Source organism: Lissotriton helveticus, chromosome 7, assembly GCF_964261635.1.
Source record: "Lissotriton helveticus chromosome 7, aLisHel1.1, whole genome shotgun sequence".
Lineage (NCBI taxonomy): Eukaryota > Metazoa > Chordata > Amphibia > Caudata > Salamandridae > Lissotriton > Lissotriton helveticus.
The window spans coordinates 741,685,337-741,711,256 of record NC_136068.1 but is presented as its reverse complement, the minus strand read 5'-3'; the positions used below and the strand labels follow the sequence as shown (position 1 = coordinate 741,711,256).

Below are 25,920 nucleotides of genomic sequence, written 5' to 3'. Positions count from 1 at the left end.
GGTCCGCACATGCGCAGTAAAGCGCAGGCAGATCGAGCTGCCTCTAACCAAAACCCCACTCCAAAATGGCGACCAAGATGGAATAAAGCACCCACCCCAGAACCAGACCCGCCCAAACGGCGGTGGGGGCCACAAATTACAGTGCAAGTGAGGGGGAAATTAAAAACAGGGTCCAAGTGACCAAAATAAAGCCAACACAATTAAAATAGCACTTTTAACACAGCGCGCTAAGCGCTCGCGCTGCAGTCAGTCAGCTACCTTATGTTGAATTTTGTGTTATTAGTTCCGTAGCGGGTTGTAGGTTTATAGGGGAATAGGGTGGGAAGTAATTTAAATATATAAAATTAATTGATTCATTAATGTGTTAATTTATTAAACATTTTTTAATAATTATTTGTTAATTAATTTCAATTAGTCAATTATTAATTAATTATGTTAATTAATGAATTATGTTAATTAATTATGTTAATTGTTTAATTAATTTTAGGTGTGTGTAGTGGAGTTTATATGTGTAAATGGTGTGAAGTAATTAAATTGTTATTGATTAATTATTAAATACTTTATAAATTAATTACCATTAATTAATTAGTAATTATTAATTGTAAATGTGTAATTAATTTTAGGTTTGTGTTGTGGTGTTTATAAGTGTATATAGTGTGAAAGCTGTCAATGAAATAATTAATTAATTAATTAAAAAAATACTTTAATTTTCATTAACTAATTAGTAAATATTAAATGTAATTGTGTAATTAACTTTAAGTGTGTGGTGGATATTATAGTGTTAAATAATGTGTAATTAAATATTTTTTTTATTATCTTTGATAATAATAATATATTTAAATGTATATAATAATTATGTTTATATTGGAAATTAAATGTAATAAAAATGTGATAGTTTGTTTTTTTATTGTTTTGGGTTCCAGCGCTTTCCCTACTGTTGTACCCTGTGGAGTGGGAATAGTAATTTTCACCCCTACGCTATCCAACGCTTTCCCTACTGTTGCACTCTCTGGAGTGGGAATAGTAATTTTTACCCCTACGCTATCCAACGCTTTCCCTACTGTTGCACTCACTGGAGTGGGAATAGTAATTTTTACCCCTACGCTATCCAACGCTTTCTCTACTGTTGCACCCTTTGGAGTGGGAATAGTAATTTTTACCCCTACGCTATCCAATGCTTTCCCTACTGTTGCACCCTCTGGAGTGGAAATAGTAATTTTTACTCCTACGCTATCCAACGCTTTCCCTACTGTTGCACCCTCTGGAGTGGGAATAGTAATTTTTACCCCTACGCTATCCAGCGCTTTCCCTACTGTTGCACCCTTTGGAGTGGGAATAGTAATTTTTACCCCTTCGCTATCAAATGTTTTAACTACTAATGTTTTAATTTTGTTATTAAATGTATGTATTATTATTTTTAAATACTTTTATGTGTTAATTAAATATAGAAAATGTTATTTTATTCAAAATGTTTTATATATGTTTTTATTTTATTTTTATATAATTATTAAAGTTTATAAATTAAATAAAGATAATAATAAAATGTATTTAAGAAAATATATGTATATGTACACATTTATTAAGTTTATATTGATTAAATTAAGTTTATTTGTTATAAATAGTTAAAATATAAATGTAATGTAATTAATTTTGTTAATAATATTAATATTATTTAATTATTTAATGTAAGTTATAATATTTTTTAAAGTCGATATTTTTAACATCTATATTTTTTACATCTATATTTTTGAGTCGATATGATTGTACTTACCTGTTTAAGTATAGGGAGTCGATATTTTTGTAATCGATATTTTTACATCTATATTTTTGTAAACTATATTTTTTTAATCGATATTTAAACATGGAACCCTCATCAGCTAGGTGGAAAAACCTGGAAAGTCCATCAGCATTGGCATGGGCAACCCCAGGTCTGTGTTCCACTGTAAAATCCAGTCCCTGTAGGGAAATGGACCACCTTAACATCTTGGGATTCTCCCCTCTCATATGCATGAGCCACCTGAGAGGCCTGTGGTCAGTTTGAACACGAAAGTGAGTCCCAAACAAATATGGTCTCAACTTTTACAGTGACCACACCACAGCAAAAGCCTCTCTCTCAATGGCACTCCACCTCTGCTCTCTGGGAAGAAGCCTCCTGCTAATAAAGGCATCTGGCTGGTCAAGCCCCCCTTCATTTAGTTGTGACAAAACGGCCCCTATCCCTTGCTCTGAAGCATCAGTCTGAACTACAAATTATTTTGTGTAGTCAGGGGCCATTAACACTGGTGCTGAACACATAGCAGCTTTCAGAGTGTCAAAAGCCTTCTGAAACTCTGGGGTCCAAATCACCTTTTTGGGCCTCTTTTTAGAAGTCAGTTGTGTTAGGGGCCCTACAACGGTACCATCATTTTAAACAAACCTTCTATAGTACCCTGTCGATCCAAGGAATGCCTTAAGCTGAGTCTGGGTAACAAGAGCTGTCCAATCCAAGATAGTTTGGATTTTAGCTGGGAGAGGCTGTACATGGCCCCCACCTACCAGGTAGCCCAGGTACACTACAGAACTCTGCCCTATTTGGCACTTGCTTGCCTTGATAGTCAGGCCTGCCTGCTGCATAGCCTGAAGCACTTCCCTTAGGTGGTTTAAGTGATCCCCACAGGTAGAACTGTATACAGCTATATCATCCAGGTAAGCTGCACTGAACTGTTCCAACCCAGACAAGACCCTGTTCACCAACCTTGGAAAGGTGGCAGGTGCATTCTTTAATCCAAAGGGCATTACCTTGAACTGATAATGTCCCTCTGGTGTGGAGAATGCTGACCTCTCCTTTGCTCCATCAGTGAGGGCAATCTGCCAGTAACCTGAAGTCAAATCAAAAGTACTCTAGGTATAGGGTGAGCGTCCGTCTTTGTGACTGCATTCAAACCTCTGTAGTCCACACAGAACCTTAACTCCTTGGGTCCCCGCTGAGGGTTAGGATTAGGTACCAGTACCACAGGACTGGCTCATGGACTCTTAGACGGTTCAATTACCCCCAGCTCCAGCATCTTAGCAGCCTCAGCTTTAATGCTGGCTCTGACATGGTCAGACGACCTGTACAGATTATTTTTGACAGGTAGGCTGCCACCAGTGTCAATGTGGTGCACACGCCACTCAGTGATTCCTGGGGTCAAAGAGAACAGGCCAGCAAACTGATCCAGCACCTGCTTACAGTCTCTGGGCTGCTGGGCTGCTGGTCTGTCAATTTGGGAGAGAGTAAAACTCCGTCCACTGACCCATCTTGCACATTAGTGGAGAGGCTCAGTTTCCTCCTCCACACCCTCATCAGTGACCAGTAACAAGGTCATGTCTGCCCTGTCATGGTGGGGTTTCAATCTATTTACGTGCAGGACCCTGTGAGGGTTCCTGGGGGTGCCAAGGTCAACGAAATAGGTAACCTCACCCTTCTTTTCTAAGATTGGATAGGTCCACTCCACTTCTCATGGAGAGCCCTGGGAGCCACAGGCTCCAACACCCACACCAACTGTTCTGGAGTATACTCAGGCATAGTAGCCTTTTGATCATACCAGTGTTTAATTAGCTCCTGACTGGCCTCCAGTTTCCTGTTTGCCTTGTACATGTACTCCACCATTCTAGATCTCAGGCCTAGCACATAATCAAGCACATTGTCCTTAGCTTCTTTAAGAGGCTTCTCTAAAGACTCTGTTAGCAGGCTCAATGGCCCCCTTACAGGGTGTCCAAACACTAACTCAAAAGGACTGAAACCAACCCCTTTCTGTGGCATCTCCCTGTAGGCAAACAGTAAGCATGGAAGAAGAACATCCCATCTCCTCCTGAGTTTCTTTGACAACCCATTTATCATGCCCTTCAGGATTTTGTTGAATCTCCCAACAAGACCATTTCCTTGTGGGTGATAGGGGGTGGTGAACTTGTAGTTGACACCACACCCATCCCACATAGCTGTAGATAGCTGGACAGGAAGTTTGTGCCCTTATCTGACACCACCTCTTTTGGAAAACCCACTCTGGTGAACACACCAAGCAGTGCTCTAGCCACTGCAGGTGCATCAATGGTTCTAAGAGGTATGGCTTCAGGGTATCTAGTAGCATGGTCAACTACCACTAAGATATACCTATTCCCTGATGCAGTAGGTGGGTCCAGGGGACCAACAATGTCCATCCCCACACATTCAAAAGGAACCCCAACCACTGGCAGTGGTATTAGGGGAGCCTTTGTCTTGCCCCCTGCCTTGCCACTGGCCTGACAGGTGACACAGGAGCTGCAAAACTCCTTTACCTTTTCAGACATATTGGGCCAGTAGAAATGGTTCACCAACCGGTTCCATGTCTTTGTCCGTCTCAAATGTCCTGCCAAGGGGATAGCATGACCCAAAGTCAGGATGAACTCTCAGTACTTCTGGGGCACCACCAATCTCCTGGTGGCCCCCTCCTTGAGGTTTCTGGCCTCGGTATAAAGCAGTCCCAGTAGAGTTTGTGAAACCCACTGTCATCCCCCTCCTCTTGCTTAGAAGCAATCCGCCTCAAGCTCTCAGGGTGGGATAGTCACGCTGTCCCTGACTGAACTCCTCTCTGGAGGGTCCACCTGCTCCTGTCAGTTCTGCCAAATCTGACAGCTCTGGCAGGGATGGAGTCCCTCGCTCAGAGGCCAGATCCTCCCCACGAGGGTTGGATTCTTCCTGCACCTCTAGAGTTCCCTGAGCAGGCTCACCAGGCCCAGTGCCCTTGTCCTTGGATGCTTAGCCCTTTGTTCCAGGGTCCAAGTATCCAGCCCCTCCCTTCTGGCTAGTCTGTGACCTAGTCACAGCACATACCCACCGAGGGAGCTCCAATATTTTCATATGGAGTCCTCTCACCACCTCTGACCACGCAGAGGCTTCAAGATCATTGCCCAGTAAACACTGGACTGGGAGCACCTTTGACACAGCTCCCCATTCCAAATCCACCACAGCCATGGGATGGAGTTTGGTAGTGCTGTCTGCATATATCACCTGGTGAAACTCACCAGGTAACAACCTATCTGGGGGCACCAGTTCGTCCAGGACCATAGTTACACTACCCCAGTGGTTCTGAAAGCCTCAATCTCAGTCCCATTCACTTTAGGCCTCTGCATGTACTTGTCCATGTTTGGAGGTAAGGCAGCTAGGGTGGCAATACTCACCCCACCCAGGGACACTAAGGTTGCTTCCACCACCTGACTACCCATCTCTGGGGCACCACTCTCCACCCCTACACTGACACTGGCAATCCCGGTGGATGGCCCCTTAGGGGGGAGCTTCTTGGTGCAGACAGCATCTCCCTTGCTTATGCCCTGGCTGGTTACAGTCAAAGCACTTACCCTCCTTTGAGGGATCAAAGAACCTACCAGGCTTTCCCTGAAACCACCTCCCGTTGAATTTAGGTTGGCTCGGGCAGGTTTTTGTGGGTCTTTGGAGTCCCTCGGTTTTTGACCTTCATTTCCCTGGGCTTTTCCCTGGGAAGGGACCTGTCCTCCTTTCTTCTGGTCACCCCCCTGATGCTGAATAGAAACCCGGGTTCTCACCCACTCATCAGCTGATTCCCCCAGCTCTCTGGGGTATGTCAGCTTAGAGTCCACTAGATACTTGCGTAACTTCTCTTCTGCACAATGAGTCAAAATGTGTTCTTTCAAAAACAAATTATACAATCCCTCATATGTGTCAACTTTGTTACCAACAATCCATCCTTCCAGTGCCTTTACTGAAACGTCCACAAAGTCTACCCAAGACTTTGAACTCAATTTCTGCGTGCCTCTAAACTTCACCCTGTACTGTTCTGGAGTCAGACCAAATCTCTTGACTAAGCATGTCTTCATCTGCTGGTATGATTCGGCATCCTCTCCCTTCAGGGTCAGGAGCCTAATCCTCACAGCTACTGGAATCAACTCCCACAGGAGTGCACCCCAATACCTAGAGGGGACCCTACTCATTTTAAGAGCCCTCTCAAAAGCTGCTAGCCACTTGTCAATGTCATCCCCCTCAGTGTACTTGGGTACTATGCCCTTGGGAAGTTTAGGTTCAAATCTACCACCCCTGGACATTCCAGCATCTTCTTCACTTTCGCTGCCACCATTCCTTTTCTCCTCCTCCCTATCCCATTTTCTCTTAGCCAATTCGAATTTCTTCTTCTCCAAGGCAATCAACTCTAATTGAGCCTGAAGCTGTCTCTCTGCAAGGGACAGTAGTGGTACCTGACTAAGGGACCCTTCCCCACTGCCACCACCACCTTGATTCACCTGGCTAACACTAGTCACAATGGTAAAGGTCTCATCCTCACCCCTCGCTCGGGTGAGGTTGGGGGAACATCTTCCCACCCCCTTGGGTTCTCCTCCGCTGCCCTGGCTCAGGCCTTTAGGGACTCAAGCAACCCTGCCTTCCTCATCTTCTTGGCAGGATGCAGCCCCCTAAGCCTACATTGTTCTCTAAGATCCGCCAACTTACACTGGGACAGTTTAGCCAGGCCCAGCTCCATGGTTCCCTAGTTTTGGGTCACAAAAAACTAGGCCCAATAGACTTAGAACAATTTGGAAAAATCAAAACAATGGATTAAAAACAGTTTAGTCCAAATTCGAAAAATCAAACTCAAAAGTTTTGTTCTAAGGCAATTTAAAGGATTTTTATAATCTTAAATTATTCACTGAAAGTGTACTTTTTAAACACAAATCCTCATCCACACCGCTGAACACCAAATGTTGGAAAGTGGGTTATTGGTAGGGGCAAATGTAGGTCTGCCACTGTCAATAAGGCCACTAACACATGATAGGACTTAGCATAAGTCTTAGAAAATTATTCCTTTGCTCAACCCTTGGTACAGGCTGCGAGCAGATAGGCCTAACTTCAAAGACAGGTATATAAAGCATTTAAAAACATCATTTCAGTAAATAATTAAGACGCAACACAAAATAAAAATCCTACACCAATTTATAAACATAGGTAATATTTTTACCTTTTAAATGACACCAAAACGAAAAAAATCCACTGTAGGGAACCAGAGATATGAATTTTTAAAGATTAGTCCCTTTCTAGTGCTTAGAAACCAACAGTGCCCCTTTAAGTCATTTTGTTTTCTGTGTCAGGGACACACCTTTATAAATTGTTCTGAAGAATTTTCTCACCACTGTAGTGGGCCGCCTTTTTCAGCAAGCAGGGTCCAGTTAGAACACCTTCCTGGCGTTCTGCTTGCGGATCCCAAAGTATCCAACACACAATCCAAGGTTCTGGAATCTCCAAGAGGGTCCTTGAAAGTGTGAAACTTTCACCATCATCTTCCCCCCTCCTCTCTACAAAAATGAGACGCATTTTCAAACAGAAACTTATCTGCCAACACAAAGAAACCCTAATCACAGACATCTACCACTCAGCCTCCAATGGTCCGACTAAGATGGACCTTATATTCCACACAGAGAGACCGGAAGACTGGATCTCCCTGATCAGATCGCAACTGTATTTCGCCAAAACCACATCCACTTCCCACAGTTGCAAACTAACCTCTATACTCCCTATCGGCTCGGTCGGAAGAGGGTACACATCCGTGACCATCTACACGAACGGCACGGTCCTTATTCAGGCTAATAATGAGAACCTTGAAATTTTGACTACCTATTTCCCGCATTAAGATCAGCCCTCCCAACCCTACCCCACCCCGCCCCATTCCCTACCCCGCCCACATCCACAGCTAACAGAGAAGCCTATGTTCCTCTCTTCCGCAATACCGCTACGGCCCGCTACGCTCCTCTTCTCCCTGCCGCATCCCAACACACGTTTATAGCCAACCAGTCAACAACAGGAAACTCTTACCACACCTTCAATTCCCCCTACCAACAACCACACTTCCCCCACCTACCATATCCCCAGCCCCTTACAGAAAACACTACCTCGCCCCCCTATGGGATCCCCCCTAGCAAATTCATAGATGCGACACGCCGTCAGGGACCCCCTTCCCCTCGAGCTTCATCCCAGCTCTCAGACACCCAAAGCCTTTCCCTGTTCCTTCCCCTCCCCTTCCTCCGACCTCCCCCTCGATCCTGAAAAAGGATAACGTGACTTGCTCCACCATGAAGAGACCTCAATCCCTCAACCTGAACCACAACACGCATGGCACTACCCTAGATGCCCCCAACTCCTCCCTTGACTCCGTGTCACAGCGTCTTGTGGCTCTTGAAAGCCAAATAGATGTAATCTCCCTGGGCTTAATGGAAATCCTTTCCAACCTAGGTATAGCCCGCAGACCCCTGAAATCCCCTACTTGGACTCCCCACACCATCAACGCAAACAGCCCCCCTGGGCCCACAGAAACCCCTAGTACCCAGCTTCACGGTCCCCCCCACAGGGTCTTGGGACCATGTTCACATAAGGCCTCAAAAAACGGAGTCCCCTTCCCTGGGACCAAGATTCATACACTATCAGATACAAAACACCTAACCTCAAGGCCCTTCAGAATAGAAGCACCTATGTCAGACAGTGAAGCAACCTTACTAGCCGCCGCATACGACACTCCCGCTTTAGACTCTCCTAAATCCAAAATCCAAGTGATCACAGGTCACCGGAAAGTCCTTCCCTGCACCAAACCACTGAGACATCTTGTCCTCACCACCATACCTAGGGCGACCAAAGATAGAACTGCCAGTAATCAGGAGCTTTTCACCAATTGCTTACTAATCAAATGCAGATCGGCCTCACTACACGCAACAGAACTAGCTAAGGCTATCCTCACCCATGACATTGACATTGCGTTCCTCACAGAGACCTGGCTGAATAAGTTATCTCCTCCCTGCCTGGACATGCTGGTACCACCTGGCTTCTCTCTCATCACCAAAGACAGGATAGATCATCGAGGAGGAGGAGTTGCTATCATCCACAAGGACAGTTTGGGCATCTCGGAAACCACCTCTTTTGATTACGATTCATTTGAATGTCTATCCGTCATCATCAAGACCAAAGATAATGATACTTTACTGTGTCACCTGCTCTATCACCCCCCAGGCAGAAACAACGCATTTGGAGAACAACTAGCCGACCTGATAGCACAAGGCGCACTCGGTGATTCCAATAACCTAATTCTTGGTGATCTGAATCTACGATGGAACGAGACACACAATCCTCTAATCCAATCGTTATCCAGCCTCCTCTAGGATAACAACCTTAAACAATACTGTATTGAGGAGACTCATTACAAAGGAGCCACATTGGATGCCATCATTTCACAAAAGAACTAAATCATGGTGTCAAGAACCCCACCCCCCCGCACTTCTATCGCTGGAGAACACAACCGGCACACACAGACTACAGGCACCAGCATGCCTAGCGCGTATAGCGCGTAGGCAAGAAACGCCCATATAACGAGAGAACGACCGATGGAAGGCGTCGGATATTTTGATCCTTGCCGGCCTCCTTGTTCCTGTTACCTTTGGACCCAAGCCTGTTGGAATCGGAAGCCGGCCTGTTTTCGGCATCATCCGCATTTCGGAGGTGAGAGAAGCGGCGGCTCTCTTCACCCCCCCCCCCCTTGAGAGTTTCTCAGCAGAGACGCACACCACGGAGGTGTTTGCCGCCACTCTGCTTGTCGCGTTTTGCACTCACCGCTGGCAGCGGAGACGCACACCATGGAGGTGTTCGCCGCGTCTCCGCCTCTTGGCCAGTAGTAGCGTGGGGGACACAAAGGTCGAGCGGCTGCTCCCTTGGTCATCAGCCCCTTCACACGGTCGAGTGCCCGGCTGGGCATTCCCGAGCTCCTTGGCGTTCTACGGTAGCGTGGGGGACACAGAGGTCGAGCGGCTGCTCCCTTAGACCACAGTACCATCAGCACGGTCGAGGGCCCGGCTGGGCGTTCCCGAGCTCCTTGGCGTTCTCCGGTAGCGTGGGGGACACAGAGGTCGAGCGGCTGCTCCCTTAGACCACAGTACCATCAGCACGGTCGAGTTCCCGGCTGGGCATTCCCGGGCGCACCCCCACTGCCGAGCGCAATCTCATACGTGCCACATTAGCAACAGCATTCGAACTGCATTTTCGGCCGTTACTCAGCACCATGCCATCCGTTGGGGAATACCGGGACCGGTATTCATGCGGAGGACGGTTGGACCGTAACATAGTGTGGAGCTGGTTGCTAATGGGTATCGTTAACTATATTTATTGTTTATGTCTTATTATACCTCAGACTGTGGACCAACCGCAAAGTAGCGGAGTTACTTTGTTTTCCTACCACCTTTCTTCTTTATTGTAAAACAATAAACATATATTTAGAGCACCCATAGGTGAAGCCTTCTTTTTTGTGTTCTGTTCTGTCCTTCCCCGATCCCGAGCTTCTTGGTTGATTACACACAGTCAACCACATACTTCCCGTCGACTGGTCAGACCACCACATGATCCTATTTCATATCAATCACCCCACTATCCCCCATCAACCTCCTCAAGACCCCCCAAATGGATGAGAAACCTCTCCCAAGTACCCCTGGATATCCTGAAAGCTCAGATAAGCTCACTTCTCCCGGACAACAAAGCCCACCTCTCCACCAATTACCTCACTGACCGGTACAATTCCGAGCTTGTGTCCATACTCGACAAACTAGCTCCACTAAAGCTCAAAAGAAGCAGAACCATTCCATCCAGAACATGGTTCAACGCTGACCTCAACGCAAAAAGGAGAAACTTAAGAGCCGATGAAAGAAAGTGGAGAAACAACTCGACCGCCATCCTTCGTGACCTACTGAAAGCAGCCCTTAGGAAGTACAACAACCATATCAAAAACAAGAAATCCAGCTTCTTCCGCGAGGCACTGGACAAGGCCAAAAACAGATCGAAGGAGCTCTACAGCATCATCAGACAACAAACCTTCAAGCCACTGTCCTCATCTGTACAGGCATCCAAAGAACTATGCGACAACTTCGCCCACTTCTTCAACGACAAGATCGCAAGAATCGAACTATCATTAGACATCAACGAATAACACCCCGAGAAGAGCAGCACAGCTGTACCTCATGCTCTCTCTCCTGGCTCTTCTCTCACCCCCTGGCTTAGCTTTCACCCCGTTCAAGAAACGGAGATAATCTCGTTGATCTCGACCTCCAAACCATCAGCACATATCTCAGACCCCATTCCTCCCCTACTAATCAAGAAAATGAAACACGCTTTTGCACCTATATGGAGCAAAATCATAAATAGCTCCTTAAAAAATGGAGTGGTCCCTGACTGCCTTAAAATGGGGCAAGTCACCCCCCTGCTGAAAAAACCCGGTCTAGACTTGACAGATCTGAACAATTTCAGACCTATATCTAACCTCCCCTTGCTCTCTAAAACACTTGAACGCTGTGTACTTCATCAACTGACACAGCATCTGGACAATATCAACTTCCAGGACCCCCACCAGTCTGGCTTTAGAAAAGGCTGCAGCACAGAAACCGCGATGCTGAACATCATAGATGATATCCATAAATCACTAGACTCAGACAAATGCTGCCTCCTCATTCTCCTTGACCTCTCGGCAGTATTTGATACGGTGGACCACAAACTCCTCATCAAGGCTCTTCAAGAAAGAACTGGTCTCGGCGAGGTAGTTCTCAAGTGGTTCTCCTCCTTTATACACAATTACACGCATAAAATAAAAACCAAGAACTTCACCTCCGAAACCCAGCAAGTCAACAAGGGCGTCCCCCAAGGATCAGTGCTCTCTCAACAGCTTTTTAACATCTATATGGAACCGCTCTCCAAGCTACTCAGAAAAGCCAACATCCGCTTCCACCTCTACGCGGATGATACACAGATCTATCTGGAAACTTCCTCCTACAATGACATCCATAGACTAAATGATGTCCTGAAAGATGTTCAAGAATGGCTGACAAGGAGGAGCCAAGCTCGCGTCCACGATGGCCGCGTTTTAGCTCGGCTCCGTTCGCTTTCCTGCCTGAAACGTCTATCCTGTGTCTTATCCTGCCCCGGGAAGTATTCTTTGGTAGACTATGGAACTAAGACATTTCGCTGGCACTTACCGTCTGATCCGTCTGTTCCTAGGTGCCGCGGATCCTGAGCTGCGCCCTTGTTTGCTTCGGGGCCTCCGGAGCGGGCGGGCCTGAAACTCCTCGGCGGCGCCCGGGCGGGGCGGAGCGTTGTTGCCGGCCCTTGGTGGAGGTGTGGGCTCGGTCGGAGAGGCCGATATGCAATTAGACCGGTGACGGCTCTCCGGGCCTGGGCCGGCGATCCTGCGGCCTGGTGTTGAGGCGCTGCCTTCCATGGACGGGGGTTGACCGTGTATGTGGCTCGTCTCCCCTTTGTTCTCCTGTCCGGCCATCTTGAGTCCCTCCGCCCGGACTCGGAGAACGGAGCCGGTGGCGTGGGGGAGCCGGCGACCCTCCTTATCCTGGTGGCCCGCCTTCCTGCCCTGGGGGTGCCTCTGCTTGTGGTCGGCTGTATCCTGTGTGACCCCGCTTGTGGCCGGACGGGGGTCGGAGATTGCCGTGGCCCCGCCGGGCTTTCAAGATGGCGGCCGGCTCCCTGTCTCTCAGCCTGGCCGAGACTGGCGACGCTGGTCCGCCGCATGGCTCGTTTGCTGAATACCGTAAAGGTGAGCCTACGCTTGGCGACATTCTCGCCGCCTTGCGCTCCTGGAGTGCTTCCGTGACCGCACCTATCACTGGACTGGATGATGATCATTTTGCCGGGCCTGCTGGGCCCCCCCCGATGTGTGCGGCTTCATCGCTGCTGTGTGCTGCTGGGACTTTCCTGGAGGTCGTGGACCCGGCGGCTGCCGCTTGTTTGGGTATACGGATACCCGCTGCTCTCAATCATCATGTGATTTCTCCTGTGCTGGGGGTCCGCCGGCCGGGTCCCGTCCGGACCGGTCTCGTTGGATCTCCCATTCCTTTTTTGCCTCGAATGGCCGAACGAAGATCCTGTGGTAGCTCCGCCGAAACGGCTTTCCTCCTATTGTCGGCGGAACTGTGCCTGCATTACCTGCGGTGGTTCCCGTCTTTTCCTGTTCATCTGGGTCGAAATCGATATGACTTGTGTGGATTGACGATGGGACTCCCTGCTATTCGCCTCTGGTTCCTCATGATCTGGTTCCTGGTGCGTTGGATGCCTACGGCTTTGGATAGACGAGGACAGGGTTGAGATGAACTTGCCTCGGTGGACTATTATTTTGCGGTATGGTCGGATGATCCGTTTGTGACTGTATGACTATGTTCGATTCTCCTTCATGTTCCTGGAGCTTATCCTCGTAATTACTATCTTCCCGTGGGCGCTGAGTGTGTTCGGACGGGGGGGTGGGAGCTGATGGTTTTGATTGTGTGGCTCCTCTCCCGTCGTTGTCTCCCTATTTCCCGCTTCTTCTTTTTGTCTTTGTGGTTCTTTCTTTACTTTTAATTCTTCTATATTTCGGGTTTCCAGTTAGGGCGACAGGCACGCTGCTGGGGGGTAGGCCATAGCCTTTTGCAGGGGTGCAGGGTGGGGTGTGCGGGGTGGGGGGGGGTCTGTCATTTTGTTTTTTTCCCCTCTTTTCCTTTTTTGGTTCTATGGCTCTTATGTATCCCTTTTTTCGGGACGCGGTGTCTGCATGTGGGCCCCCTGGGGTGTTTTTTGCTAGCATGAGCCTTCTGGTCTCCCTGCCGTCACGGTTTACTACGCATCTATTACTCCTGTTACCACTGGTTCCCTGTGCCGGTCTATTTTTGAGTGCTTTGTTGCCATGGGGCGCATGCTGTGATGCCGCGTTCTTTCTTCCCCCCTTTTTCCCGATGTCCTTTTACTTTTTCCCTTCCCCCTTTTTTTTTTTCTTCCCTCCCCTGGGTTGTTGTAGCAGAGGGCTCTTTGTTTTGTAAGCCTATTTTCCGTTCTCTGTATCATTGTGTGTTCTCGTAGTGGTGGGTGGGCGCTGGGCAGCGGTTGCAATTGCTTACTAATGTGGGACTCACGTTCTGCCTTTGTTAAAATGTAATTGTTATTTTTGAATTTTCCTGTATTCTGTATTACTGCTTGCTCGCGGCCCACCACGGCCCTCTGGACCTTAATGATTGCCATCATTCTGCTATACCCCTTCTCCTATTATAAAATCAACCTTCTCTCATCCTGCTCGTGATGGTTGCTCTGTGGCTTTTCGCCTTTGATTCCGGTTTGGATTACTGTGGTACCCTGCTGGAGCTTCTGTCCTGACCAATGTGCTTCTATAATTGTGGTGGCCGGCCCGATGGGTTGTAGGCCCGTATTTGTGAGCAATTTCTGCACAATAAAGGTTTTCAAAAAAAAAAAAAAAAAACAAACAAAAGAATGGCTGACAAACAATCACCTGAAACTAAATCCAGACAAGACCGAGACACTCCTTATCTCGAACAAGGACGACTACCCTCTAATCACTGAATGGCTAAAGGCAATCGATGCGCTCAAAGGGAATCTTACTCTAGCAGACTCTGTTAAATCTCTTGGCGTCACCTTAGACCCTAAACTAAACATGACGAAACACATTAAGAACTCGGCCAAAAGTGCATTCTTTAACCTGAGACTTTTGAACAAAATCAAACCCTACATTCTTAACAAGGATCTCAAACTGGCCACTCAATCTCTGGTACTGTCAAGACTGGACTATGGGAACGCAATCCTAATAGGTATTCCTAAATCGCGCTTGGCACCGATCAAAACAACATTACATGCGGCAGCCAGAATGATCACCGGCATCAAAAAATCTGATCACATCTCCCCGGCACTCAAAGAACTCAAGTGGCTCCCAGTAGAAATGCGAAGTAATTTCAGAACGGCCTGCCTAACCCACAAAGCCCTCCATACCGGTAAACCCGAATACTTGGCAAAAAAACTCAAAAAAGCAGGCCAAGCCAGGAACCTGAGAAGCTCTAACTCCCTCCTGCTCATCCTACCTAAAACAAGAAAGAAAAGAACAGTGGACTGCTCTTTCACGGGAAACGCCCCCAACATTTAGAACTCTATCCCCCCGCACATCAGAACCATACCGTGCTTTGTGGAATTCAAAAGTCAACTCAAATCCCTGTTCCTCATCCGTTCCCTTGGTTGTGGAAAACACGGAACAGACAGGAACCTGAGAACGATGCGACTGCATTGAACCTTGAAACCAAAGAAGCTCTGCATTACAATTATGCAGCCCTTACTCTGACACTCGTTGACCGCTAATACCTTTCATATGTCAGGCTTCTGTTGGTTATATGCTATTCTCTTACTGTAAAGCACTCTGCTACCTCTGGGTCTTGACAGCGCTATAGAAAACTTTTTAAATAAAAAAATTAATTAAAAAAATTCCGCAATCCACTTGAACAAAACCCTTACAAATCCACTGGTACTCCAGGCTTTAAATTCTTTGTGGAACTGTCCAGATGAGCTCTGTTAACCTGTAGCTTGCAGGTAGTTCAACTCTTGAGTCCTTTGGCAGCAAGGTAATCCACAGGGCTGCAGTTTTACTTGGTGCAGTCTTCAGAGGTCAGGCCGAGTTCCTTGTACAGCAAAATCTATTCAGCAGGGCAATTCTTGCTTCAGTAAGTTTCAAGCAGCAGATCTGGAGGGCTCTGCCCCTCTCAGATACTTATTCAAAATTCGCTGGGTAATGCACCAGGTCACTGCTGACCAATGAGAGCAGGGCAACTCCTCATAGTTATGACTACATCCTGTAGAGTGTGGCATTAATTGTCCCAGAGTGCATCATTCTTCCAAATCCATAATGGCTGATATTACAGCAAGGAGGTTAGAGCTGGCTAAACACCCCTCTGGGGGTGGCTTATTTCCATGGACTCTCCCCTACCATTTACACATACCTTCCTTAAGCCTAGCCCTGACTCTGGGTCAAGACTGTCAGAGTGTACTGAAAACCAGGCCTCCCCTCTGCCTTTGAAGAGCATAGTTTACGGCACCACCTCCTGGGCTGGCATTCCTATAGACCAGCACACTGCCCTCCCAGCAGCCTGGCTAATCCACTTAACTCTGACCAATCAGGGCAGACCACTGAAAGGCTGAATGTGGACTTACAAACAAGGAAGTCTCATAACTTCTTGTATGTACACTTTAGGAGAAATTCAACAATATAATATTGTTGGATTTACTATTACCATTCTGGGAAGTCTTTGTATGGTCCGGCTAGTCCTCTCCTATCAATATTTATTAATCAATCACTTCCTACCATGTTAAACTATGGGCCATGGGGTTTGCAATGGGGAAAATGACTTGGGCCACGTTTCAAGAACCAGGGCTTAAAAAACCATATTTAATATCTTAACTGTGTCTTAACTGCATTCTAATGTGTTTCTTTTAGCTTGGAACTGGCCCTGGGCCTGTTTAAACAGAGCCCATGGTAAGTCAGAGTCAGTTAACACCAGTTCCAGTCAGCAAAAAGTTGGGGTGTGCCCAGGGCACAGGATGACTTTGCAACATAGCCCCCCCCCAAACGAAAGGTGATGGGTTATTAACCTACACCCTGGTAGTCCATCTGCATTGGCATGGGCACCCCCAGGTCTGTGTTCCACTGTAAAGTCCATTTCCTTTAGGGAAGTGGACCACCTTAACAGCTTGGGATTCTCCCCTCTCATGTGCATGAGCCACCTGAGAGGCCTGTGGTCAGTTTGAACATGAAAGTGAGTCCCAAACAAATATGGTCTCAACGTTTTCAGTGACCACGCCACAGCAAAAGCCTCTCTCACAATGGCACTCCACCTCTGCTCTCTGGGAAGAAGCCTCCTGCTAATAAAGGCAACTGGCTGGTCAAGCCCCCCTTCATTTAGCTGTGACAAAACTGCCCCAATCCCGTGCTCTGAAGCATCAGTCTGAACTACAAATTGTTTTGTGTAGTCAGGGGCTAGTAACACTGGTGCTGAACACATAGCAGCTTTCAGAGTGTCAAAAGCCTTCTGACACTCTGGGGTTCAAATCACCTTTTTGAGCCTCTTTTTAGAAGTCAGTTCTGTTAGGGGCCCCACAATGGTCCCATAATTTTGAACAAACCTTCGATAGTACTCTGTCAATCCAAGGCATGCCCTGACCTGAGTCTGGGTAACAGGAGCCGTCCAATCCAAGATAGTTTGGATTTTAGCTTGGAGAGGCTGTACATGGCCCCCACCTAACAGGTAGCCCAAGTACACTACAAAACTCTGCCCTATTTGGCACTTGCTTGCCTTAATAGTCAGGCCTGCCTGCTGCATGGCCTGAAGCACTTTCCTTAGGAGGTTTAAGTGATCCCCACAGGTAGAACTGTATACAGCTATATCATCCAGGTAAGCTGCACTGAACTGTTCCAACCCAAACAAGACCATGTTCACCATCCTTGGGAAGGTGGCAGGTGCATTCTTTAATCCAAAGGGTATTACCTTGAACTGATAATGTCACTCTGGTGTGGAGAATGCTGACCTCTCCTTTGCTCCATCAGTGAGGGCAATCTGCCAGTAACCTGAAGTCAAATCAAAAGTACTCAGGTACTTAGTAGCCTCTAACCTATCAATGTGTTCATCAGCTCTAGATATAGGGTGAGTGTCCGTCTCTGTGACTGCATTCAAACCTCTGTAGTCCACACGGAACCTTAACTCCTTGGGTCCCCCCTGAGGGTTAGGTTTAGGTACCAGTACCACAGGACTGGCTCATGGACTCGCAGACGGTTCAATTACCCCCAGCTCCATCATCTTAGCAACCTCAGCTTTAATGCTGGCTCTGACATGGTCAGACGACCTGTACAGTTTATTTTTGACAGGTAGGCTGTCACCAGTGTCAATGTGGTGCACACACCACTCAGTGATTCCTGGGGTCAAAGAGAACAGGGCAGCAAACTGCTCCAGCACCTGCTTACAGTCTCTGGGCTGCTGGTCTGTCAATTTGGGAGAGAGTACAACTCCGTCCACTGACCCATCTTACACATTAGTGGAGAGGAGGTCGGGCACAGGCTCAGTTTCCTCCTCCACACCCTCATCAGTGACCAGTAACAAGGTCATGTCTGCCCTGTCATGGTGGGGGTTTCAATCTCTTCACATGCTGGAACCTGTGAGGGTTCCTGGGGGTGCAAAGGTCAACTTTTCTAAGATTGGATAGGATCCACTCCACTTGTCATAGAGGGCCCTGGAGCCACAGGCTCCAACACCCACACCAACTGTCCTGGAGTATACTCAGGCATAGTAGCCTTTTGATCATACCAGTGCTTCATTAGCTCCTGGCTGGCCTCCAGTTTCCTGTTTGCCTTGTACATGTACTCCACCATTCTAGATCTCAGGCCTAGCACATAATCAAGCACATTGTCCTTAGCTTTTTTAATAGGTTTCTCTGAAGACTCTCTTAGCAGGCTCAGTGGCCCCCTTACAGGGTGTCCATACACCAACTCAAAAGGACTTAAACCAACCCCTTTCTGTGGCACTTCCCTGTAGGCAAACAGTAAGCATGGGAGGAGAACATCCCATCTCCTCCTGGGTTTCTCTGACAACCCATTTATCATGCCCTTCAGGGTTTTGTTGAATCTCTCAACAAGACCATTTCCTTGTGGGTGATAGGGGGTGGTGAACTTGTAGTTGACACCACACTCATCCCACATAGCTGTCAGATAGCTGGACCGGAAGTTTGTGCCCCTATATGACACCACCTCTTTCGGAAAACCCACTCTGGTGAACACACCAAGCAGTGCTCTAGCCACTGCAGGTGCATCAATGGTTCTAAGAGGTATGGCTTCAGGGTATCTAGTAGCATGGTCAACTACCACTAAGATATACCTATTCCCTGATGCAGTAGGTGGGTCCAGGGGACCAACAATGTCCATCCCCACCCTTTCAAAAGGAACTCCAACCACTGGCAGTGGTATTAGGGGAGCCTTTGTCTTGCCCCCTGCCTTGCCACTGGCCTGACAGGTGACACAGGAGCTGCAAAACTCCGATACCTTTTCATACATATTGGGCCAGTAGAAATGGTTCACCAACGGGTTCCATGTCTTTGTCCGTCCCAAATGTCCTGCCAAGGGGATATCATGACCCAAAGTCAGGATGAACTCTCTGTACTTCTGGGGCACCAGCAATCTCCTGGTGGCCCCCTTCTTGAAGTTTCTGGCCTCAGTATAAAGCAGTCCATCTTCCCAGTAGAGTTTGTGAAACCCACTGTCATCCCCCACCTCTTGCTTAGAAGCAATCCGTCTCAAGCTCTCAGGGTGGGATAGTCATGCTGTCCCTGACTGAACTCCTCTCTGGAGGGTCCACCTGCTCCTGTCAGTTCTGCCAAATCTGACAGCTCTGGCAAGGATGGAGTCCCTCCTTCAGAGGCCAGATCCTCCCCATCAGGGTTAGATTCTTCCTGTACCTATGGAGTTCCCTGGGCTGGCTCACCAGGCCCAGTGCCCTTGTCCTTGGATGCTTGGCCCTTTGTTCCAGGGTCCAAGTGTCCAGCTCCTCCCTTCTTGCTAGTCTGTGACCTAGTCACAGCACATACCCACCCAGGGAGCTCTAATATGTTCACATGGAGTCCTCTCACCACCTCTGACCAAGCAGAGGCTTCATGATCATTGCCCAGTAAACACTGGACTAGGAGCACCTTTGACACAGCTACCTTCATAGGGCCTTTCACGCCTCCCCATTCCAAATCCACCACTGCCATGGGATGGAGTTTGGTAGTGCTGTCTGCATATATCACCTGGTGAAACTCACCAGGTAACAACCTCTCTGGGGGCACCAGTTCATCCAGGACCATAGTTACACTAGTCCCAGTGTCTTTGAAACCTCAATCTCAGTTCCCATTCACTTTAGGCCTCTGACTGTACTTGTCCATGTTTGGAGGTAAGGCAGAAACGGTGGCAATACTCACCCCACCCAGGGATACTAAGATTGCTTCCACCACCTGACTACCCCTCGCTGGGGCACCACTCTCCACCCTTACACTGACACTGGCAATCCCGGTGGATGGCCCCCTAGGGGGGAGCTTCTTGGTGCAGACAGCATCTCCCTGCTTATGCCCTGGCTGGTTACAGTCAAAGCACTTACCCACCTTTGAGGGATCAAAGAACCTACCAGGCTTTCCCTGAAACCCCCTCCCGTTGAATTTGGGTTGGCTCAGGCCCCCTCCTTGTGCAGGTTTTTGTGGGTCTTTGGAGGACCCCTTAGGTTTTTGACCTTCATTTCCATGGGCTTTCCCCTGGGAAGGGACCTGTCCTCCTTTCTTCTGGTCACCCCCCTGATGCTGAATGGAAACCCGGGTTCTCAACCACTCATCAGCTGATTCCCCCAGCTCTCTGGGGTTTATCAGCTTAGAGTCCACTAGATACTGGCGTAACTTATCTTCTGCACAATGAGTCAAAATGTGTTCTTTCAAAAACAAATTATACAATCCCTCATATGTGTCAACTTTGTTACCAACAATTCAGCCTTCCAGTGCCTTTACTGCAACGTCCACAAAGTCTACCCAAGACTTTGAACTCAATTTCTGCGTGCCTCTAAACTTCACCCTGTACTGTTCTGGAGTCAGACCAAATCTCTTGACTAAGCATGTCTTCATCTGCTTGTATGATTTGGCATCCTCTCCCTTCAGGGTCAGGAGCCTATTCCTCCCAGCTACTAGAATCAACTCCCACAGGAGTGCACCCCAATACCTAGAGTGGACCCTACTCATTTTAAGAGCCCTCTCAAAAGCTGCTAGCCACTTGTCAATGTAATCCCCCTCAGTGTACTTGGGTACTATGCCCTTGGGAAGTTTAGGTTCAAATATACCACCCCTGGACATTTCAGCATCTTCTTCACTTTCGCTGCCACCATTCCTTTTCTCCTCCTCCCTATCACATTTTCTCTTAGCCAATTCGAATTTCTCCTTCTCCAAGGCAATCAACTCTAATTGAGCCTGAAGCTGTCTCTCTGCAAGGGACAGTAGTGGTACCTGAGTAGGGGACCCTTCCCCACTGCCACCACCACCTTGATTCACCTGGCTAACACTAGTCACAATGATAAAGGTCTACTCCTCACCCCTCTCTCGGGTGAGGTTGGGGGGAACATCTTCCCACCCCCATAGGTTCTCCTCCGCTGCCCTGGCCCAGTTCTTTAGGGACTCAAGCAAGCCTGCCTTCCTCATCTTCTTGGCAGGATGCAGCCCCTTAAGCCTACACTGTTCTCTAAGATCCACCATCTTAAACTGGGACAATTTAGCCAGGTCCAGCTCCATGGTTCCCTAGTTTTGGGTCACAAAAAACTAGGCACAATAGACTTAGAACAATTTGGAAAAATCAAAACAATGGATTAAAAACAGTTTAGTCTAAATTCGAAAAATCAAACTCAAAAGTTTTGTTCTAAGGCAATTTAGAGGATTTTTACAATCTTAAATTATTCACTGAAAGGTGTACTTTTTAAACACAAATCCTCATCCACACCGCTGAACACCAAATGTTGGAAAGTGGGTTATTAGTAGGGGCAAATGTAGGTCTGCCACTGGCAATAAGGCCACTAAAAAACAGGGGGTCTGCCAGCTTGATTATGTGGCCACATAATCAAGCTGGCAGACCCCCTGTTTTTTTGTTATATATATAGCAGTAGCTGGGGATAATAATCAGGTACGGGTCTTTAAACTACATATCCCTTAGACCCCCTCTGAACTGTTTTGTTGTTGATTAATAAGGCCACTAACACATGATAGGACTCAGCATAGGTCTTAGAAAATTATTCCTTTTGTCAACCCTTGGTAACGTGGCTGCGAGCAGACTGGCTTAACTTCAAAGACAGATATGTAAAGCATTTAAAAACACCATTTCAGTAAATAATTAAGACGCAACATGAAATAAAAATCCAACACCAATTTCTAAAAATAGGTAATATTTTTACCTTTCGAATGACACCAACACGAAAAAAATCCACTGTAGGGAACCAGAGATATGAATTTTTAAAGATTAGTCAGTTTCTAGTGCTTAGAAACCAACAGTGCCCCTTTAAGTAATTTAATTTTCTCTGTCGGGGACACACCTTTATAAATTGTTCTGAAGAATTTTCTCACCACTGTACTGGGCCGCCTTCTTCAGCAAGCGGGGTCCAGTTAGAACACCTTCCTGGCGTTCTGCTTGCGGGTACGAAAGTATCCAACACACAATCCAAGGTTCTGGAATCTCCAAGAGGGTCCTTGAAAGTGTGAAACTTCAATTCCGCAATCCACTTGAACAAAACCCTTACAAATCCACTGGTCCTCCAGGCTTTGAATTCTTTGTGAGGCTGTCCAGGTGAGCTCTGTTAACCTGTAGCTTGCAGGGAGTTCAACTCTTGAGTCCTTTGGCAGCAAGGTAATCCACAGGGCTGCAGTTTTACTTGGTGCAGTCTTCAGAGGTCAGGCCTTAGAGTTCCTTGCACAGCAAAATCTATTCAGCAGGGCACTTCTTGCTTCAGTAAGTTTCAAGCAGCAGATCTGGAGGGCTCTGCCCCTCTCAGATACTTATTCAAAATTCTCTGGGTCAAGCATCAGGTCACTGCTGACCAATGAGCGTAGGGCAACTCCTCATAGTTATGAACACATCCTGTAGAGTGTGGCATTAGTTTGTCCCAGAGTGCATCATTCCTCCAAACCCATAATGACTGATTTTCCAGCAAGGAGGTAAGAGCTGGCTAAACACACCCCCTGGGATGGCTTATTTCCATGGACTCTCCCCCTACCATCTGCACATACCTTCCTTAAGCCTAGCCCTGACTCTGGGTCAAGACTGTCAGAGTGGATTGAAACCCAGGCCTCCCCTCTGTCTTTGAAGAGCATAGTTTATGACGCCACCTCCTGGTCTGGCATTCCTTTAGAGCAGCACACTGCCCTACCAGCAGCCTGGCTAATCCACTTAACTCTGACCAATCAGGGCAGACCACTGAAAGGCTGAATTTGGACTTACAAACAAGAAAGCCTCATAACTTCTTGTATGTACACTTTAGGAGAAATTCAACAATATAATATTGTTGGATTTACTACTACCATTCTGAGAAGTCTTTGAATGGTCCGGCTAGTCCTCTCCTATCAATATTTATTAATCAATCACTTCCTACCATGTTAACCTATGGGCCATGGGGTTTGCAATGGGGAAAATGACTTGTGCCACTTTTCAAGAACCAGAGCTTATAAAACCATATTTAATAAGTATTTCCCTAATTTCTACAGGACCCCCACCCCCTGTGCAACTAGGGGAGACTTCAGGGGTTCTGAATCTGCAGAAATCATGCAGATTATCCTTACCCAATTCTTCTAGCATCAAAGTTGAATTTAAGCAGCTCCTTAACACATTATGGGGAGTGAAATGTAAAATTTCCCTTTACCCAGGCATATAAAACTCATTTTATAAGGTTGTACCTTATAGATAACTGACCCCCCCACCCCTGGGATACCTAGGGGTGAAGCTGGGGGTCCCTGATATGCAAAAACATGGTAGGTTTTTCATTTTTAAGGGGCCCTACTCCCAAAGTCGAGTTTGGGCACAATTTAAGGTTTAAAAACTGTCCTGGCCACCAGGGTTGCTTTCAAACTGACCTCAGGCTTCAGCACTGCACACATGCTAGTGCAGTTAATCTGCTGGCCTCTAAACAACCATGCCCCCGGATACTGGAGACTTCTAGGTAGTTTCAATCCCCTGCCCTCTTACATACTAGGGGCTTATGGGGTAGGTCATGCCAATTACAGGGGTACCCCACCATACCATAGTGTACCCTGGTGTATGTTGGGTGTCTTAACTGCATTCTAATGTGTTCCTTTTAGCTTGATACAGGCCCTGAGCCTGGTTAAACAGAGCCCAGGGTCAGTTAGAGTCAGTTAACACCAGTTCCAGTTAGCAGAAAGTTGGTGGTGCCCAGGGCATAGGATGACTTTGCAACAATATTATTATGCTACACCTGGTCATATGGTGTGTAATGTAATCGTCTGCTGCTTAGCCATGAAGCTATGTTATATACTGTGCACTGGGCTTGGATTTAGTTTTGCACTGTGTTATATTTTACAAAATGAGCCAACAGTCACATAATTTGTAATAAATGCAGAGTTCAAAGAACTTTCTTACGCGTGTTCCGCTGGAGCTGTGAAATGCCATGGTTGCCAATGCCAAAGGCAACCTAGTCTTGAGTCCATCTAATGCCTCTTTCTTCTGCCACCTGCAATTCCTGTCACTTTAGCTCACTCCCAATGGTTCTTTTCGATCGCTGCTTTCTCCCTTTGTCAATTTTTTCCTAGCTTCCTCTTCATCCTTGTTTCTTCCTTTCCTCCTTTTTTTCGCTTGCGTTGCGTCAAAGTCTAACAATGGAAAATACGTTTTCCCAAAACTGAGCCTGTGAGGCAAGCCATGTCTCAGCCCACTTATCACTTTTCTGATTTATTTCTTGAAGGCCCCCACCTCTCCAGCCTTTTCACAGCACTAACCAGTTTGAAAGAAACCCAGAGCTCCTTCCACCCCCCAAGGAGCCTTGACCGCTTCTGTGCGTGTCCCCCAGAACTTTAGTGCTCATACCTGTATATAGAGATGCTTTTGTAGGGTGACCAGGCACATTGGGTTTGCTGGGAGGGACTTGGTTTTTTAGGTCTCGCCTAGCAAAGCAGCGCGTGCGCTGCACCCTTTGGCAAGTTCTTTTGTCCTCGATTTTCTGCCGAAGGGGGACAGGAGATGTGCAGATTTAGATTAAATCAATTTCATTTTTTCCTTGGTGATTCGCCAGGCTGGAAGAGGGTTGAAGACCTAGAGTTTGTACATGTGATAACTTCTCTGGGCAGGACATCATGCAATTTATCTTTTTCTGCGAGCATCTCACTTGTGTTCGGAAGCGCTTTATTCTTCCAATCTTAGCAAATAAGGGCTTTGTGCAAGTTAAGCCAGCTCTACTCTACTTGCAGTTATTGACAAATGTTTGGGAAATTGTTAACATTGCTAATTTTCTTTCTGCGGCTGTAAGAACTATAAGGAAAATAAGTTAAGCTCAAAGTGTACATATTTTAACTTATTGTCGTGTCCTGATGCAAACTACCCAAACTGCTTTTTCGACTGTTTTATGTATGTAAATTCTTGTATATTTCTTAAATGGTTTTATATGCAATCGCGTTTTTTTATATCTTCTTTGACATTATATGTCTTTTAGTATGCTTTTATGGTTTGCACATAAACCGAATAAAGTAAATTTGACTGACTGACTGACTCCTTCACTCAAAGACATGAGTAGTATCTACTTTGGGACCTGCCTCTCCAAGCTTGAGAAATGCGAAGACTTACTATCCTAGTGTGACTGCTTTCTAAGGGTGCTTCCTAGGGTACCTAGAATTCTACTCTAGAATATAGTGCTTCTGGGCTTACCTTTGTTTTTCCATCGATTGCATGGCTATTAGGAGCTCATGGTATGTCAGAATTTCAGCACTTCATTTGGTATATAGTTAAGAATAAGCTCAAGCTTCCATTTTTAGGTGACACTACAGACAACTTTAGCTTTGTTGAAGACTCATTGTTTCCAGTACATTACATATACTTAGGGTCTGGAAGCCATGCTGTGTTGGAGTATGGAATAGAAGCCCCGCCCATATTTGTCATTGGCTTGAGTCATTGTCCTTCATAAATGCTGGCTTCTGATTCGATAATAGGGTTGCTAGTTCCTCCTCAGTACCACCTTGTCTTCATTTGTAACCTCCCATGAGGAATGGCCCTTTTACTTCTGTTGATACATGGCAAGTCTTATTTAGTCTGTAAGCGCTATTTTCTTTAACCCCTCTCATGCCCATGACGAGCTCAGCTCGTCATGAGCCACGGTGCTCCGGTGCTCGTCATGAGCACTGGAGCACCGAAGCACCGTGGCTCATGACGTGGCTCATAATGTGCGCGCCCCCCAGCCCAGCAGGGAAATAGCCTCAGCAGCCAAGGGATTAATGAGTTTCTCCTACTGCAGGAATGACATGCTTTCCTTCAACATTCAGCGCCATTGGTGCTTTCATTTTCCGAGCAGGCGGGACAATGACGGCTGCTT

At 47.0% G+C, this 25,920-nt stretch overlaps 1 protein-coding gene across 1 annotated transcript in view; it reads left to right on the top strand.

The window, feature by feature from the left end:
• LOC144769076 (E3 ubiquitin-protein ligase RNF14-like) overlaps nt 1–25,920 on the top strand; it is a 506,892-nt gene that overhangs the window by 367,690 nt on the left and 113,282 nt on the right. The gene's annotated exons all lie outside the window — the stretch shown is intronic.